The following is an 18,147-nucleotide window of genomic DNA, read 5'->3' as shown; positions in this document are numbered from 1 at the left end:
AAAGTGCTTTGGTATGCTCAGAGTAAAAATGTCACAAGTACAAATATTGTTAGTATTGTATTTATTAATTGCTGAGGATAGCTTCAGTGCACCTTTGCTATTTAAAAATCCTGCTTGCAGCTGTGAAAACATTATGCTTAACACAAGTAATTTTCAGTGATGTTTGTTGTAGAACTCACAGGGAATGCAGCTGCTGGAGTGGCCATTTATTAAGAGAAGACTGCTAAAGAAAAGAAAAACTGTAGATATTTAAAAGTTAGTGGTGAAAAATATATATATATATAAGTTAAATATCAGATTATTCTAATTTTATGACTTTGTACTATTTTCAATAAAAATAATGCTTTAAAATATAATAATGAATAGATAGATTTATGGTTTTAAAGCTTAAGTAGATCAACAAACCTAATTGTATTTTCTATATTTTCACTTAACATTGCCACATTAACTTGGAGAAGGATGGTGGGAAAATGTCCCAGCAGGTAACATCAAAATGTCCAAACCAGATGGCATATATGTTCATGAAAATTGATACCGAATTAAAACTTTCCCAGTCTTTTAAACAAAAAACCTTATATTTGTGTATATATAATATACATATACATACACACAAACACACACACACACACACACACACACACACACACACACACACACACACACACACACATATATATTATCTATCACCAAAGAAGGAAAAGACTGTGGGGCTTTTTGTTTTGTTTTGTTACTGTCAGTCTCTTGCCTTTACCATCTTCCCCTAGGCCCATCAATTCCTTTCTCTTCCACAGAATTTGCTTTTATGTACAGTGTATTACTGCATTTTTGTTTCTCAGTAAAGATAGACATATTAAAATATAATAAAATAGAAAGGGGAAAAAATTAGACAACAAGTATGAAACATACAGATCTTTGTAAAAATTACATCATCTCCTCTTTGATCCCTTCAAGCCCAATGGCATTTTTTCAGTTTGGCAGCAGAGGGATTAAAAGTATTTGTTTTTCTTCACCTACATATTTTTTCTTTTACTGATCTCTGTCCATGTGTTATATTATTTACTACACCCCAAATTACCTATAGTCACAAACGTTTATTGTCAATCTTTAAAAGGTGGTGTGTGTAGATTCTTTGAGCTTCATACCATCAGCAGTTGTGTTGCTGCTTATGGAGAGGCGTGGGTTGACAGAAGATAAGACCCTGATGTGAGGGGGAGAAAAAGGCACTAAAGCCCTTCCTTAGCTACCTGCTTCTTGGTCTTCACCATCTAGCTGAATTAGAACTCCTCTATACAATTTCTTTTAGTGGAAACAAAATAAGGTTTTATATTCAGGGAGGATATAATTAGTAAAACAGTCCTTATTTACAGAAGGAGAAACAGAGAAAAAGAAAAAGAGAGCCCTAAGAGGGGTGGATTTACAATGTCCAGCTTGTTTTCCACTTTTCTCTTGCTGCTGCTTTCAATTGCCTCTTTCATCTCTCATTTTTCCTTACTCTAGTTTTTCATTTTCCCTTTTATTCTCCTTCTCTGCTCTCTTCACTCTCTAGATTGTGCAGTTTTACTTGTGGCCATTTAACTGATAGGAAAAAGTCATCTAAAGAATGTGTCAGCTAGTAATCTGAAATGGAACCATGACAAAATAAAGGTGACTGTACAGATTATTCAGGTAAATTAAAAACAAGTCAATCTGAAAGGGAAGTGACACACACAGATATTTTACATTAACCAAATTAAATACTGTTCACAACATGTTTTGCTTAGGTTTTATGGGCCTTATATAACAGACACCCTTGTGAATACGATATTATCAGGCTGTTTATTTTTAACCTCATTTGGAGAGGGTTGTGTTAATAATACACTTTTATTAGTGTCACTCTCTTCTCTTATTTCATTTATTCCTTTTCATTCACATATTCCTCTCACCTCCCTACCCATCTCTACTCTGCTACAATCTTTCTATACTATCTTTTTTTGTTGTTGTTTGCTTCTACATGTTCTTATAACAATGTACTACTGTATAATGTTATAAAACTTATTGCATGTGCTTGGTTCACTGAGCACTATGATTTTAAGATCCATTTTTGGACGTAGGTGATATTTTACTGTAATGCTCCTAAGAGAGGCATCCTTTAAAGTGGAATGAGTTTTACTTTGGGGGGTAGTTAAGCTACTTTGGGATCAGTTTGAGACTTTAAAATTTTGTTAGGGTAGGCTAGCCTAGACTTTACCTTAACTAGTTAAGACTTACTACAAGCTGAGGCCCTTCTAGGCTCTATACTGAATATCATAGGTGTTCAGTTAATTCTTTCTGATCTGGTTGGTTGGATCTTGAATATCTTCTACTCTGTTTGAATCTGAAGAACTTTTTTTTTTAACATCTTTATTGGGGTATAATTGCTTTACATTGTTGTGGTAGTTTCTACTGTATAACAAAGTGAATCAGCTATACGTATACATATATCCTCATATCCCCTCCCTCTGCGTCTCCCTCCCACCCTCTCTATCCCACCCCTCTAAGTGGTCTCAAAGCACTGAGCTGAAAAAAAAGCACCTGGCTGATCTCCCTGTGCTATGCGGCTGCTTCCCACTAGCTATCTATTTTACATCTGGTGGTGTATATATGTCCATGCCACTCTCTCACTTCTTCCCAGATTGCCCTTCCCCCTCCCCATGTCCTCAAGTCCATTCTCTACATCTGCGTCTTTACTTCTGTCCTGCCCCTAGGTTCATCAGAACTTTTTTTTTTAGAGTCCATATATATGTGTTACCATACGGTATTTGTTTTTCTCTTTCTGACTTACATCACTCTGTATAACAGACTATATAGGTCCATTCACCTCACTACAAATAACTCAATTTCATTTCTTTTTATGGTTGAGTAATATTCCATTGTATATATGGGCCACATCTTCTTTATACATTCATCTGTTGATGGACACTTAGGTTGCTTCCATGTCCTGGCTTATGTAAATAGTGCTGCAATGAGCACTGTGGTACATGACTCTTTTTGAATTATGGTTTTCTCAAGGTATATGCCCAGTAGTGGGATTGCTGGGTCATATGGTAGTTCTATTTTTAGTTTTTTAAGGAACCTCCATACTGTACTCCATAGTGGCTATATCAGCTTACATTCCCACCAACAGTGCAAGAGTGTTTCCTTTTCTCCACACCCTCTCCAGCATTAATTGTAGATATTTTGAAGATGGCCATTCTGACTGGTGCGAGGTGATACCTCATTGTAGTTTTGATTTGCCTTTCTCTAATGATTAGTGATGTTGAGTATCCTTTCATGTGTTTGTTGGCAATCTGTATATCTTCTTTGGAGAAATGTCTGTTTAGGTCTTCTGCCCATTTTGGGGTTGTTTGATTTTTTTATATTGAGCTGCATGAGCTGCTTGTATATTTTGGAGATTAACCCTTTGTCAGTTGCTTCGTTTGCAAATATTTTTTCCCATTCTGAGGGATGTCTTTTCGTCTTGTTTATGGTTTCCTTTGCTGTGCAAAAGCTTTTAAATCTCATTAGGTCCCATTTGCTTATTTTTGTTTTTATTTCCATTTCTCTAGGAGGTGGGTCAAAAAGGATCTTGCTGTGATTTATGTCATAGAGTGTTCTGCCTATATTTTCCTCTAAGAGTTTTATAGTGTCTGGCCTTACATTTAGCTCTTTAATTCATTTTGAGTTTACTTTTGTGTATGGTGTTAGGGAGTGTTCTAATTTCATTCTTTTATATGTAGCTGTCCAGTTTTCCCAGTGCCAATTATTGAAGAGGCTGTCTTTTCTCCATTGTATAGTCTTGCTTCCTTTATCAAAGATAAGGTGACCATATGTGCATGGGTTTATCTCTGGGCTTTCTATCCTGTTCCACTGATATATATTTCTGTTTTTGTGCCAGTACCATACTATCTTGATTAGTGCAGCTTTGTAGTATAGTCTGAAGTCAGGGAGCCTGATTCCTCCTGCTCCATTTTTCTTTCTCAAGATTGCTTTGGCTATTTGGGGTCTTTTGTGTTTCCATATAAATTGTGAAATTTTTTGTTCTAGTTCTATGAAAAATGCCATTCACAGTTTGATAGGGATTGCATTGAATCTGTGGATTGCTTTGGGTCGTATAGTCATTTTCACAGTATTGAATCTTCCAATCCAAGAACATGGTATATCTCTCTATCTGTATCACATTTAATTTCTTTCATCAGTGTCTTATAGTTTTCTGCATACAGGTCTTTTGTCTCCTTAGGTAGATTTATTCCTAGATATTTTATTCTTTTTGTTGCATTAGTAAATGAGAGTGTTTCCTTAATTTCTCTTTCAGATTTTTCATCATTAGTATATAGGAATGCCAGAGATTTCTGTGCATTAATTTTGTATCCTGCTACTTTACCAAATTAATTGATTAGCTCTAGTAGTTTTATGGTAGCACCTTTAGGATTCTCTATGTATAGTATCATGTCGTCAGCAAACAGTGACAGTTTTACTTCTTCTTTTCCGATTTGGATTCCTTTTATTTCTTTTTCTTCTCTGATTGCTGTGGCTAACACTTCCAAAACTATGTTTAATGATAGTGGTGAGAGTGGGCAACCTTGTCTTGTTCCTGATCTTAGTGGAAATGGTTTCATTTTTTCACCATTGAGAACGATGTTGGCTGTGGGTTTGTCATATATGGCCTTTATTATGTTGAGGTAAGTTCCCTCTTTGCCTACTTTCTGGAAAGTTTTTAACATAAATTGGTGTTGAATTTTGTCGAAAACTTTCTCTGCATCTATTGAGATGATCATATGGTTTTTCTCCTTCAATTTGTTAATATGGTGTATCACATTGATTTGTGTATATTGAAGAATCTTTGCATTCCTGGCATAAACCCCACTTGATTATGGTGTATGATCCTTTTAATGTGCTGCTGGATTCTGTTTGCTAGTATTTTGTTGAGAATTTTTGCATGTATGTTCATCAGTGATATTGACCTGTAGTTGTTTTTTTGTGTGTGTGCGTGTGACATCTTTGTCTGGTTTTGGTATCAGGGTGATGGTGGCCTTGTAGAATGAGTTTGGGAGTGTTCTTCCCTCTGCTATTGAAGAACTTTTCAATGTAAATTTTCCTGGTTGTTTTTCCCCTGAATTTCTTCTTTAACATGTCTTATGGATCATATACTTATATCCCTAAGTATTTACTCAAAGAATCAAGATTACTCCTACTTAGAAACATGGGGCTCTTTTTTGGGGGAGGGGTAGCTTTCTCCTCTCCAATAATCTCCTTCACAAATTCCAGGTGCTAAACTCCCTAAATGCTTCTCTCTGTCTCTTTGGCAGTGCTTGTTATCCAATATCTGAACAGTTGTTTAGTATGTTTTTCTCAGTTATCTATTATGAGTGGTTAATTTCAGTGCCATTTCTTCCATTCTGGCCAAAAGCAGAAGTAAGAAAGTTTGGAATCTACATCTTTTCTGCTTAGATAGTATCACTTGATTATCAAAGCTTGAACTTTTCAACACAAAAGAAAAAAACTACAAATTATAAATGTAAAATGCTTTGTTGGATGCTGAAAAATGCAAACTAGCATAAAATATAGGTAGATTAACTCATCTCATCTAGTATTAGCCAAATAAATTTGTATCAGTTCATATCCCTAGTGATATGGTTTCCTCGGAAGAAACCAAAACACTAGATTACCAGTAGATTAGATAATCAAAAACTAGTCTTTAATGAAAGAAATAGCTGAAATGATGCTATAATCCCAGAAAGGGTGAACATTGACAAATAGGTTATGTATTGTATTAATTAATAAGATATGCATAAGGTATTTATTACCAGATTACATAAAGCCAAAAATTAAAATTGGTTCTTTTTTCTAGAAACTCAGTCCAATATGGTGGGATGGGGCTTGTGAAGAAGAACGTACCTTTTAAAAAAATCTGTGTATATAAAATAAAATATAAATAAATCAATTACATAAATAAAATGCAATTATACTTGTGAGTGTTATTTATACAATTATAATAAAGCTTCATAGAATAGTGGTATTGATTTTGGTCTTGAATTCCAGAAGGGATTTTTGCACATCTGGAAAAGAAGGAAGGAAATTGGTGCTGGAAGAGAAAAAAAAGGGAGAATAAGAAATTTTTCATGAACCAAAGCATAATGGGGAAGAATAAACAATTGAGAACATCACTGTCGTTAAGTCAGAGTTCTGTTGTAGGGTGTCACAAAAGGGAAAGATAAAAAAAATGAAATATGTAGAGTATATTGTTATTAAGACAGTGAAATTTATCTTGAAATTTAAATTCAAGTTTTAAGTTTTTTTCCAATATGTACAGGGCAAACAAATTCAAGAAAATATATTTTCTAAAGCCTCACTATCTTCGTCTATACAAATCCCTACCTAAAACTTTGAAAGGTTATTTTTTTCTCATCAAATGCAATAGTGTTGGTGGAAAATATTGGATTTTGAACATGTTTGAAAAAATAAATATCCTAGTGAATTTTTTGATATGGAATAATCTAGCAGTTTGAAAATTATAAATTTTGGTAAAGAAAGGCAGCAGTAATATAATGCGATAGCTCTTGAAAGAGTTCCCTTATTAGACAATAAGGTATGACTGTTTATTTATTTTTATTTATTTATTTTGACCATGCCACATGGTATGTGGGATCTTAGTTTCCCAACCAGGGATTGAACCCGCGCCCCCTGCAATGGTAGCATGGAGTCTTAACCACTGGACTGCCAGGGAAGCCCCAGACATGACTGTTTATTTTAAAAGAACAAAAATGGATAGGAAGCATTTTTCAGGGTTTAGATACTGAGCTTAGGAGAGATAATGGAATAACTGGTTGTTTTATTGTGACTTTAAGAGGATTCAAGGAAGTTTGATGGATCAGTAGAATATAGAATATATTTTACTGTAAATATACTGAAATTCCTTATAATTTCCCATTCTGTCACGTATGAGTCAAATCCTCAAATTTAAACGTAATAAGGAAGATTAACTAAAATTATGATCTGTTTTCTTATTCCTTGTTTTCCTGAATCTTAGAAAAAGTTAGTTCTTGTAAGCAGTACTTTTGAATATATTAAGCACAACTGATTTGATCATTCTTACTTTTTTTTAAAGAATAAGGAATGGAAAAAATAAAAGCTGCAGCATCTGGAGAGTGTTAAATGAGACAAACAGAGCTTGTTATCAAAGAGCTTAGACTTCAAAATTTTTACAATATAAACAAGTACAGACCACATATATCAACCACTATAAAAAATCAGTTTCCTACAAATTAATTCTGTGTTGTGTTTTTTTTCAGACTATATACTCCTTTAATTTTTATCCCCTGTTTTCTTTGACTAATCATTTTTAACTCTATAGAATTCAATCTCATTTGAATTTAGATGTCATGTCATGGGGGGTTGTGGACATCAGACTAATTCTGGACAAGAAGAATCATGCTCTGTTCTTATTTACATGGGTTTTTTCTTCTTTAAAATTATTCTCAATTCTATCATTGCTACCTTATGTATTTTGATCTGTTCTTCCTATCCTCAAGTCATTTTTCCCAAACTGAATACATATCCAAGCTTGCAGAAACATGAGTATACTAATAAGAAATTTCAGCCTGTTTGTTGGTGCTTAAATTTCTCTTCTAAATATGGCCTAACACCTGCAGAATGATCTGTGTACACCTATAAATCAAAGAGAGAAATGGACAAATAATATAAAAAGGATATTTACAGGAGATATCATCCAATAAGTGACGATGCTCAGAAAGAAACAGATGTCAAAATCATTAGCAATCACAGAAATGCAAATTACATGGATAAGATATCATTACATGCCTATAAGAATGACAAAAATTACAGAGTTAGATGATAAAAGTATAATTTGGGGGGGGAGAATGAATCCCTAGCATTGCTAGGGGATGGTTGTTGAGGAAGTCTTTCCAGAGAGCAATTTGGTTCTACTTAGAGGAACTGAGGATAAAACTACATATAACCCAGAAATAACATTCCTGGGGATATTTTCCAGATAAATCTTCACAGTGATTCATGAGGGAATATGTTTAAGAGTCTCATCAGTGTTATTTGTGGTGGGAAGAAGATGGAGGTAATCTTGAGTCCACGCCAAACCCAACATAGTGAGTAGGCAAAGTCTGAAGGACACTCAACAATGTAACAATCACAGTTTCTGGCATCTAATCAAAAGTATGAGGCATGTGAGAGAGGAAGAGAAAAAGAGAGAATAAATAAATATGACCCATAATAAGGAGGACAACCAGTCAATAGAAACAAACTTGAAAGTGAGAAAGATTTCAAAACGCTGATTTTAAATATGTTGAAAGAATTAAAGAAAATATGAATGTAATAAGTAGGAAAAAAAAGAAAATGTTAAGAAAAACTGGAGATTAAAAATAGATCTAAATTTTTATTGAAGTGTGATTGATTTACAATATTGTATGAGTTTCAAGCGTACAGCATAGTGATCCCTGTACTATACAGTAAATCGTGTTTTATCCATTGTGTATACAGTGGTGACCATCTGTTAATCCCATACTCCTAATTTATGCCTCCAGCTCCCTTAGCTTTGGTAACCATAAGTCTATTTTCCATGTCTGTGAGTCTTTCTGTTTTGTAAATTAGTTCAGTTGTACTATTTTTTTAGATTCCACATATAAGTGATACCATATGATATTTGTCTTTCTCTGACTTATTTCACTCAGTATGATAATATCTAGATCCATCCATGTTGCTGCAAATGGCATTATTTCATTCTTTTTTATGGCTGAGTAATATTACACACATATATTCCACATTTTCTTTATCCACTCATCTGTTGATGGGCATTTATGTTACTTCCATGTCTTGGCTATTGTAAATAGTGCTGCCATGAACATTGGGATGCATGTAACTTTTAAAATTAGAGATTGTTTCCTTTCCAGATATTTGCTGGATCATATGGTAATTCTAATTTTTTTGTTGTTGCTGTTATTCTTTTTAGGGAACTTTGATACTGTTCTCTGTAGTGGCTGAACCAATATACACTCTCACCAACAGTGTAGGGGAGGTTTCCTTTTTTCCACACCCTCTCCAGCATTTCTTATCTGTAGACTTCTTTTTTTCTTTTTTTTGCAGTATGCGGGCCTCTCACTATTGTGGCCTCTCCCATTGCGGAGCAAAGGCTCTAGATGTGCAGGCTGAGTGTCCATGGCTCACGCTCCCAGCCGCTCCACGGCATGTGGGATATTCCCGGACTGGGGCACAAACCCGTGTCCCCTGCATCGGCAGGTGGACTCTCAACCACTGTGCCACTAGGGAAGCCCTGTAGACTTCTTGATGATGTCCATTCTGCCCGGTGTGAGGTGATACCTCATTGTAGTTTTGATTTGCAGTTCTCTAATAATTAGCAATATGGAGCATCTTTTCATGTGCCTGTGGACCATCTGTATGTCTTCTTTGGAGAAATGTCTATTTAGGTGTTCTGCCCATTTTTTGATTGGGTTGTTTGTTTTTGAGTTTTATGACCTGCTTGTATATTTTGGAAATTAAGCCCTTGATGGTTGCATTGTTTGCAAATATTTTTTCCCAGTCTTTAGGTTGTCTTTTTGTTTTGTTTATACTTTCCTTTGCTGTGCAAAACCTTATTAGTTTGATTAGGTCCCATTTGTTTATTTTTGCTTTTATTTCTTTTGCCTTGGGAGACTGACCTAAGAAATATTGCTAAGATTTATGTCAGAGAATGTTTTGCCTATGTTCTCTTCTAGGAGTTTTATGGTATCTTGTCTTATGTTTAAGTCTTTAAGCTATTTTGAGTTTATTTTTGTGAATGATGTGAGGGAATGTTCTAACTTCACTGATTTACATGCTGCTGTCCTGCTCTCCCAGTACCAGTTGCTGAAGAAACTGTCTTTTCTCTAATGTATATTCTTGGCTCCTTCATTTAAGATTAATTGACCAGGGGACTTCCCTGGTGGCACAGTGGTTAAGAATGTGCCTGCCAATGAAGGGTACCTGGGTTCGATCCCTGTTCCAGGAAGATCCCACATGCAACAGAGCAACTAAGCCTGTGTGCCACAACTACTGAGCCTGGCTCTAGAGCCTGCTAGCCACAACTACTGAGCCCATGAACCACAACTACTGAAGCCCGTGCACCCTAGAGCCCACGTGCCACAACCACTGAGCCCACACACCGCAACTATTGAAGCCCATGCACGTGCCTCAACTACTGAGCCCATGTGCCTAGAGCCTGTGCTCCACAACAAGAGAGGCCACCACAATGGGAAGCCAACTCACTGCAATGAAGAGTAGCCCCCACTTGCCACAACTAAAGAAAGCCCGTGTGCAGTGATGAAGACCTAACACAGCCAAAAATAAATAAAATTAAAAAAATTTTTTTTAATTAAATAAAAAGATTAATTGACCAGAGGTGTGTGGATTTATTTCTAGGCTCTATTCTGTTCAAGTGATCTTGAACATGTTTGTTTTTGTGCCAACACCATGCTGTTTTTATTACTGTAGTTTTGCCGTAATGTCTGAAGTCTAGGAAGGTTATATCTCCAGCTTTGTTATTTTTCCTCAGGATTTCTTTGGCAATTCTGGGTCTTTTGTGGTTCCATATAAATTTTAAGATTATTTGTTCTAGTTCTATGAAACATGTTAGGGGTAATTTGATAGGGATCATGTTCAATCTGTAGATTGCTTTGGTATGTATAGCCATTTTAACTATATTAATTCTTCCAATCCAGGAGCATGCGATATCATTCCACTTCCTTGAATCATCTTCTATTTCCTTTATCAATATTTTATAATTCTCAGAGTTGTCTTTCACCTCCTTCTTTAGGTTTATTCCCAGGTTTGTTTGTTTTTTTTTTTTTTTTGATGCAACGTTAAACAGGATTTTTTTGTTTTGTTTTACTTTCTCTTTCTGATATTTTATTCATGTAAAGAAATGCAGCAGATTTCTGTATATTAATCTTGTATCCTGCTACCTTGCTGAATTTATCAGTTCTGATAGTTTTTGTGTGGAGTCTTCAGGGTTTTCTATATAGAATATCTTGTCATCTGCATATAATGACAATTTTATTTCTTCCCTTCTGATTTGGATAACTTTTATTTCTCTTTCTTGTCTTCTTGCTGTGCCTAAGACTTCCAAAGCTATGTCAAATAGAATTAGAATAGCAGGAGTGGGCATCCTTGTCTTGTTCCAGATTTTAGCAGGAATGCTTTCAGCTTTTTACCATTTAGTATTGTTTTGGTTGTGGGTTTGTCATAAATGGCTTTTTTTTTTTTTTTTTTTTTTTTTTGCTGTACGCGGGCCTCTCACTGTTGTGGCCTCTCCCGTTGCAGAGCACAGGCTCCGGATGCGCAGGCTCAGCGGCCATGGCTCACGGGCCCAGCCGCTCCGCAGCATGTGGGATCTTCCCGGACTGAGGCACAAACCCGTGTCCCCTGCATCGGCAGGCAGACTCTCAACCACTGCGCCACCAGGGAAGCCCATAAATGGCTTTTATTATGTTGAGATATGTTCACTCTATACACACTTTGGCAAGAGTTTTATCATGAATGAATGTTGAATTTTATCAAATGCTTTTTCTGCATCTACTGTGATGATCATGTGGTTTTTGTCTTTTCTTTTGATGCTGTGGTATATCACATTGTTTGATTTGTATATGTTGAAACATCTTTGTGACCCTGGAATGAATCCAACTTGATCATGGTGTATGATCTTTTTTATGTGTTATTGGATTTGGTTTGCTAATATTTTTTGAGGATATTTTCATATATATTCATCAAGAATAGCAGCATGTAATTTCCTTTTCTGGTAGAGTCTTTGGTTTTTGTATCAGGGAGATGGGGCTTCACAGAATGACTTTGGAATATTCCCTCCTCTTCAATATTTTGGATTTTGAGAAGGATAGGTATAAATTCTTCTTTGCACATTTGACAGAATTCCCCAGTGAAGCAATCTGGTCCTAGACTTTTGTTTGCAGGGAGATTTTTTTTTTTTTTTTTTTTTTTTTACGAATTTTATTTCACTTCTAGTTATCAGTATGTTCAAATTATCTGTTTCTTCTTGATTCAGTTTTGGCAGACTGTATGGTTCTAGGAACTTGTTCATTTCTTCTAGGTTGTCCATTTTGTTAACATATAACTGTTCATAATATTTTCTTAAGGTATTATTTATTTCTGTGTTATCAGTTGTTATTTCTCCTCTTTCATTGCTTATTTTGTTTATTTGGGTCCTCTATCTTCACTTCTTGGTGAGCCTAGCCAGATGTTTGTCAATTTTGTTTATCTTTTCAAAAATCCAGCTCTTGTATTTATTGATTTTATTTTCTTTTTTTAATCCCTATTTTATTTATTTTCTCACTGATATTTATTATTTCCTTGCTTCTGCTGACTTTAGGTTTTGTTTGTTCTTTTTTTCTAGTTTTTTTATGTGGTAGTTTAGGTTGTTTAGTTAGGATTTTTCTTATATTTTGAGAAAGGCCTGTATTGCTATGAACTTCTCTCTAAGGACTGCTTTTGCTGCATCCCATGGATTTTGTATGGTTGTGTTTTCATTGTCATTTCCCTCAAGGTTTTCTTAAATTTCCTCTTAGATTTCATTATTGACTCACTGTTTTTCAGTAGCATGTTGTGTAGTCTCCATATGATCTTTTTCTCGTTTCTCTTTCTGTGCTTAATTTCTAGTTTCATGCGTTGTGTTCAGAAAAGATGCTTAAAATAATTTCTATCCTCTTAAATTTGTTGAGGCTTGTTTTGTGTCCTATATACTGTATATCTTAGAGAATGTTTCATGTGCACTTGAAAAAAACGTGTATTCATTTTTTTTTTTTTTTTTGGATGTAGGGTCCTGTAGATATCAGTTAAGTCTATTGTATCATTCAGGATCTCTGCTGCCTTATTCATTTTCTGTCTGGAACATCTGTCAACTGATGTCAGTGAGGTGTTAAAGTCTCCTAGTATTACTGTATTCCCCTTAATTTCTCCCTTTATGTTTATCATATTTGTTTTATGTATTTAGGTGCTACTAAATTGGGTGCATATATGTTAATGGGTGTGATATTCTCGTATTAATCCTTTTATCATGATATAGTGTCCTCCTTTGTCTTCCCATAGATCTCATCTTTTGCCATCATTTTTTCATTTGTTTTTCTGTCTGATGTTCTGATTGGGTGATTTTTGTTATTCTGACTTCCAGGTCACTTATTCATTCTTCTGCATTATTTAGTTTGCTATTTATTGCCCTTAGCTCAGTTTTCATCTTGGCAGTTGAGTTGTCTAATTTTGACTGGCTCCTGTTTATTATTTCTAGTTCCTTGTGTCAATGATCCACATTTCTATATTCTTTCTTAATTCCTTCAGCATATTTATTACCTCCTTTTTGAACTCAGGGTCTCGTATACTGGAGAGGTCCATATTATTGTTCTTTCAGGAGATTTCTCTTGTTCCTTTAATTGGGAATAGTTCTATTTTTCACTTTTTCTTATTTCTCTTACTGTATGAATTTAGGAGAAACAGTTATCTACCATGGTCTTAAAGGGCTGTTTTTATGTGGGAATGACCCTGTGTAGCAAGGACACAGACATCATGTCACTATAAAATACAGTTATATGTCTATACCTTAGCAATAAACAATTGAAAATTAATTTTTAAAAAGTACCATTTACAAAAGCATCAACAGTATGAATTGTAAGAACCAATTTAAATATGAGCAAGATATATATTCTGAAAACAAAATATTCATGAGTTTGAAGAATCAGTATTGTTTACATGTTGATTGTTTCCAAATTTACTTGTAGATTCAATATAATTCCAATCGCATTCTCAGAAGTTTTCCCCAGAAATAGAGACGACTCTAAAATACACATGGAAATCCAAAGAACTTATAGTAACCAAAATTTTTTTGAAAATGATGAAAAAATTTGGAGGATTTACTTTTTTCAGTGTCACTATAAAATCACTGGAATCAAGATAATGTGAAAAAAGATGTTAAGGTAGACATATATATCAATGAAAGAGAACAGAGATCCTTTAAAAAGACCTGTACAAGGTTAATTAATTTTCAATGAAATTCAAGATTAAATTAAAAGGAAAGGATTGCTTTTTTTCAACAAATGGTACTAGTCCAACCAAATCTACACTTGAAAGCTGGAAGTAAACACTTCAACCTTTACTTCTCAGCATAAACAAAAATTACTGCAAAGGTAAAAGCCCCAAATATAAAATATATAGATGAAAGCAAAAGAAAGATCTTTGTGAGCTTGGTATAGGCAAATATTTCTTTGACAAGCCATAAAAGAATGCTAACTATAGAATAAACAGTAAATTGAACTTGAAAAAATGAAAACAAATATCCAGAGTACAAAGGACTACAATCCAGAATGTATAAAGACAAAGATTTGCAATCTTGAAGATATTAAAAAAAAACTTTTATAATTAGCTAATATGATACAAATGTATTAAAATGGGCAATAGATATGAATGGACACTTTACGAATGACATATCAATGTACATACCCTATAATCACATGAAAACATACTTAAAATTCTAGTTATCAACAAAATGGAAATCAGAACCACAAAAGATCCACTTAAGACCCTCTAATGGCTACAAGTAAAAGGATGAACACCACAAGGTGTCGGTGAGGACTGGGAGCAACTGGAACACTCATCTATTGCTGGTAGTAGGAGAAAATGTTGCACACACTTTTGAAGACCATTTATCACTTAAAAAAAAAATAAGTTAAACACATACATTATATAACCTAACAATTTTACTCCTAGGTAGTTACCCAAAAGAAATGAAAACATGGATCTACAAGAAGAAGTGTACACAAGTCATATTCACAATAATTTTACTCATAATAAAACTGGAAAAAATGTTCAACAAAAACTGAATAAATTGCTTTATAGCCATACAATGGAATATTATTCAGCACATTTTTAGAAACAAATGGTTGATACCTATAAAAATACCCATTGAAAGTACATCCATAATATGTACAATACATGAAAATATAGACATATAAATACAAAATATATTTTTAAAATGCTATGGCAAAAAGCATAACAAAACAAACCAAACAACAAAACCACATACATATTTATATGAAATTCTAGATGAGGTACAAGTAACGTACGTTGCCAGAAAATAGTTGGGCAGTTCACTGTTAGTTGGGCCAGAGATACGGAGAAGTGAGGAAGTAATTGACATCAAAGTTACATGAGGCAATGGTTTGTGGTGATAGAAATATTCTATATCTTGACTGTTGTGGTGGTAATTACATGGAGATATACATTTGTTAAAATCATCACATTGTTCAGTTAAAATATATGAATTTTTTTAGTGCAAATTATACCTCAATCAAATTGAATTTGATTCTAATGGGATCTGACTGGGATGTTCATGTTGCTGCAGATTGCCAGAGAAAAGAAAATTCTCTCATGATTTGTTGAAAATGTATATACAGACATTAGGCTTAGCTTCTTATATTTTAAATTACTTTTGTATTATAAAATTTTTTTCAAAAATGAGGAATAGTTCTACCTTATAAATTTAAGAAAACAAGGCAATGAATTTAATTTACACATTTTAATCACTTATACATAAAATTAGAAAAATAAATATCATTTAATTGAAAACATTTCTTGAAAATGAATGACAGAAATAAATATTTGAAATTATATAATATCGCTTAGGAGGACTTTGTCATTTATACAGATGAAAGTGATTAATTTCCTATTATGCACTGAAAGCCTCTTTAAAATAAGACTTCTTATAATTGGAATAACATTATAATTAATTGACAGGCTTTAGGTCATCCCCGTCAAAATGAAACCATCCTGATAGCAATCTGGGATGCCTGAACCAGTGCTCTATATGGAGAGATTCCTGTATGGTTAAAATATGCTAAGGTAAAAATTTTAAAGCTCATAGTTAGAAGTTAACACGTTAAATTTTATCATATTGATAGGAAAGTTTCAAAAAATAGAAGGGAATATCTTAACCCCTCTAAAGAATGCCATATTATTTTAAATAAATGAAATAATCATAATTCTGTTACTGAAGTTGCAACAATGATATTTGGTGAAGTTGTATGAAAAATGATTTTGTAGCACATTATCAAGATTTATTTTATCTTTATTTAACAATATCAAAAGATAAAAGGAGGAAAAGATTTCAATATCATAAAGTTAGATTTTTAATTTTATTGAATTTTGCCTTGCATATGTTATTCCAACCTATATAACCTTTGTCGAATGACCATAAGTGGCATGCACCACAGATGGAAGAACTTGGCTATCTACAGCTATGTATATCTGGTGTGTCGGTTTGTTCTTGCTAGCTTGCCAGAATCCACGGTTTTGCAGGGGTGGTAGTAGGCAGGCAGTAACACACAGATGTTTTACTTAAAACAGAACGTATAATCCAAAGGCTGTGAATAAATGCACTTCAACACTAGGGATAAGAATACAAGTAAGAGGGATTGAAAACAATTTACTCTTTGTATGGTATAAACTCAAAATAGCTAAAGGAATATTTAAATAATTTTTAGTCAGATTAGGTGATTCACAAACTAGGCAATTTATTCTATTTTGGAGAAGAGAATTACGAGGAAGTTTGTTTTGGGTTGTTTCTAACAAGATTTACATTTAAATTTGCATGATGAGTGGCCAAGTGCAACCCCAAAGTTTCCTGTTACAGATTACTTAGAATAATAATTCCACAAATATATGTAACGTTAGCAAAACTTTATCACAATGCAAAATTGGGCTTATTATTTTGTTTACAGATAGAAAATAATAAGAAACTTGAGCCTCATATTAACAAATGTAGTCAATGATATTCTTATTTATAAGGTAATAGAACTTTGAGTTAGAAAACAATACACCCTTGATAACCTACATAGTCTGCATGTTTGTAGTTCTCTTCATTTTGTCTAGAATGTCTTTATATGTCATTTTCTTGTTCACTAATCTAACTAGAAATTGGGTTGTTGTGCACACTGACACAAAATCACTCCAAATACATAATCTATACTCGGGCCAAGAGTGACAGTGGAACATATGCTGGAGTGATCAACATGAAGGCAGGGGCAAGCAGCTCCCATACTACCATTCAGGGGTTCCCAGCAAGACACTGAATGAGAGGGCAGTCTTTACAAAAAAAAAACAAAACCTTTTTATATTTAATTTTTTTTCTCTTTAGAGAAAAAAATTCTATTCTGATTATTAAAGTCACATATGCTTAATTATATAACATTTGGAAAATACAGAAAAATAAATTAAAAATCATTGGTAATCTAAACATCCAAGATAATGTGGTTCAACAGTTTAATGCATACTTCATAGCTATGCTATGCAAATATAAAAAATAATGTATTTATAGTTTTTATTACATATATTAGAAATCAAGTACCAAAAATTACTTGTGCTTTTATATAAAAAGTCAAATTTTTAATCAAGTGCCTAATGCAGAATTATTAGAAAATAACATCCCAAACCTAATGATCGTCAGTATATAGTAACTATACAAACACTTGCTCTGAAATTAAATTTGAGTTTCTTGCAACACTTAAAGACTTTAATCAACAAGCTTAGCATTTCCTGCCTCTAAATTTTGTGTGCATTTGATTTGTTCAAACAAGTGTGACATTGTAAAATAGTAATTTACTTTTTTTTTTTTTTCTGGTACGTGGGCCTCTCATTGTTGTGGCCTCTCCCGTTGCGGAGCACAGGCTCCGGACGCACAGGCTCAGCGGCCATGGCTCACGGGCCTAGCCGCTCTGCGGCATGTGGGAACTTCCCGGAACGGGGCACGAACCCATGTCCCCTGCATGGGCAGGCGGACTCTCAACCACTGCGCCACCAGGGAAGCCCAAAAGTAATTTACTTTTAATCTCAAATACTCATAGAGAAATGCATTTAAAATATTAGCTGTGTTTTTTCACATTTTAAAGGTATATAATAACATTTTACTAGTATTCTCTCTCATAATTCATTCTTTGTATATACCTATGACAAAAGTAAAATTTTATATGTATGTACATAAGGATTTAATATTAGAAATGTTATGTATACATATATATTAATGTTTCTATGTATGTTCAATATCTTGCAAATGCTCAGTTAAAATAACAAATAATTTAAATAAACTCATCGGTTGGA

This window comes from Delphinus delphis, chromosome 14 (genome assembly GCF_949987515.2).
Source record: "Delphinus delphis chromosome 14, mDelDel1.2, whole genome shotgun sequence".
Lineage (NCBI taxonomy): Eukaryota > Metazoa > Chordata > Mammalia > Artiodactyla > Delphinidae > Delphinus > Delphinus delphis.
The sequence above is the reverse complement of the archived record's forward strand: the minus strand, read 5'-3'. Positions refer to the sequence as shown.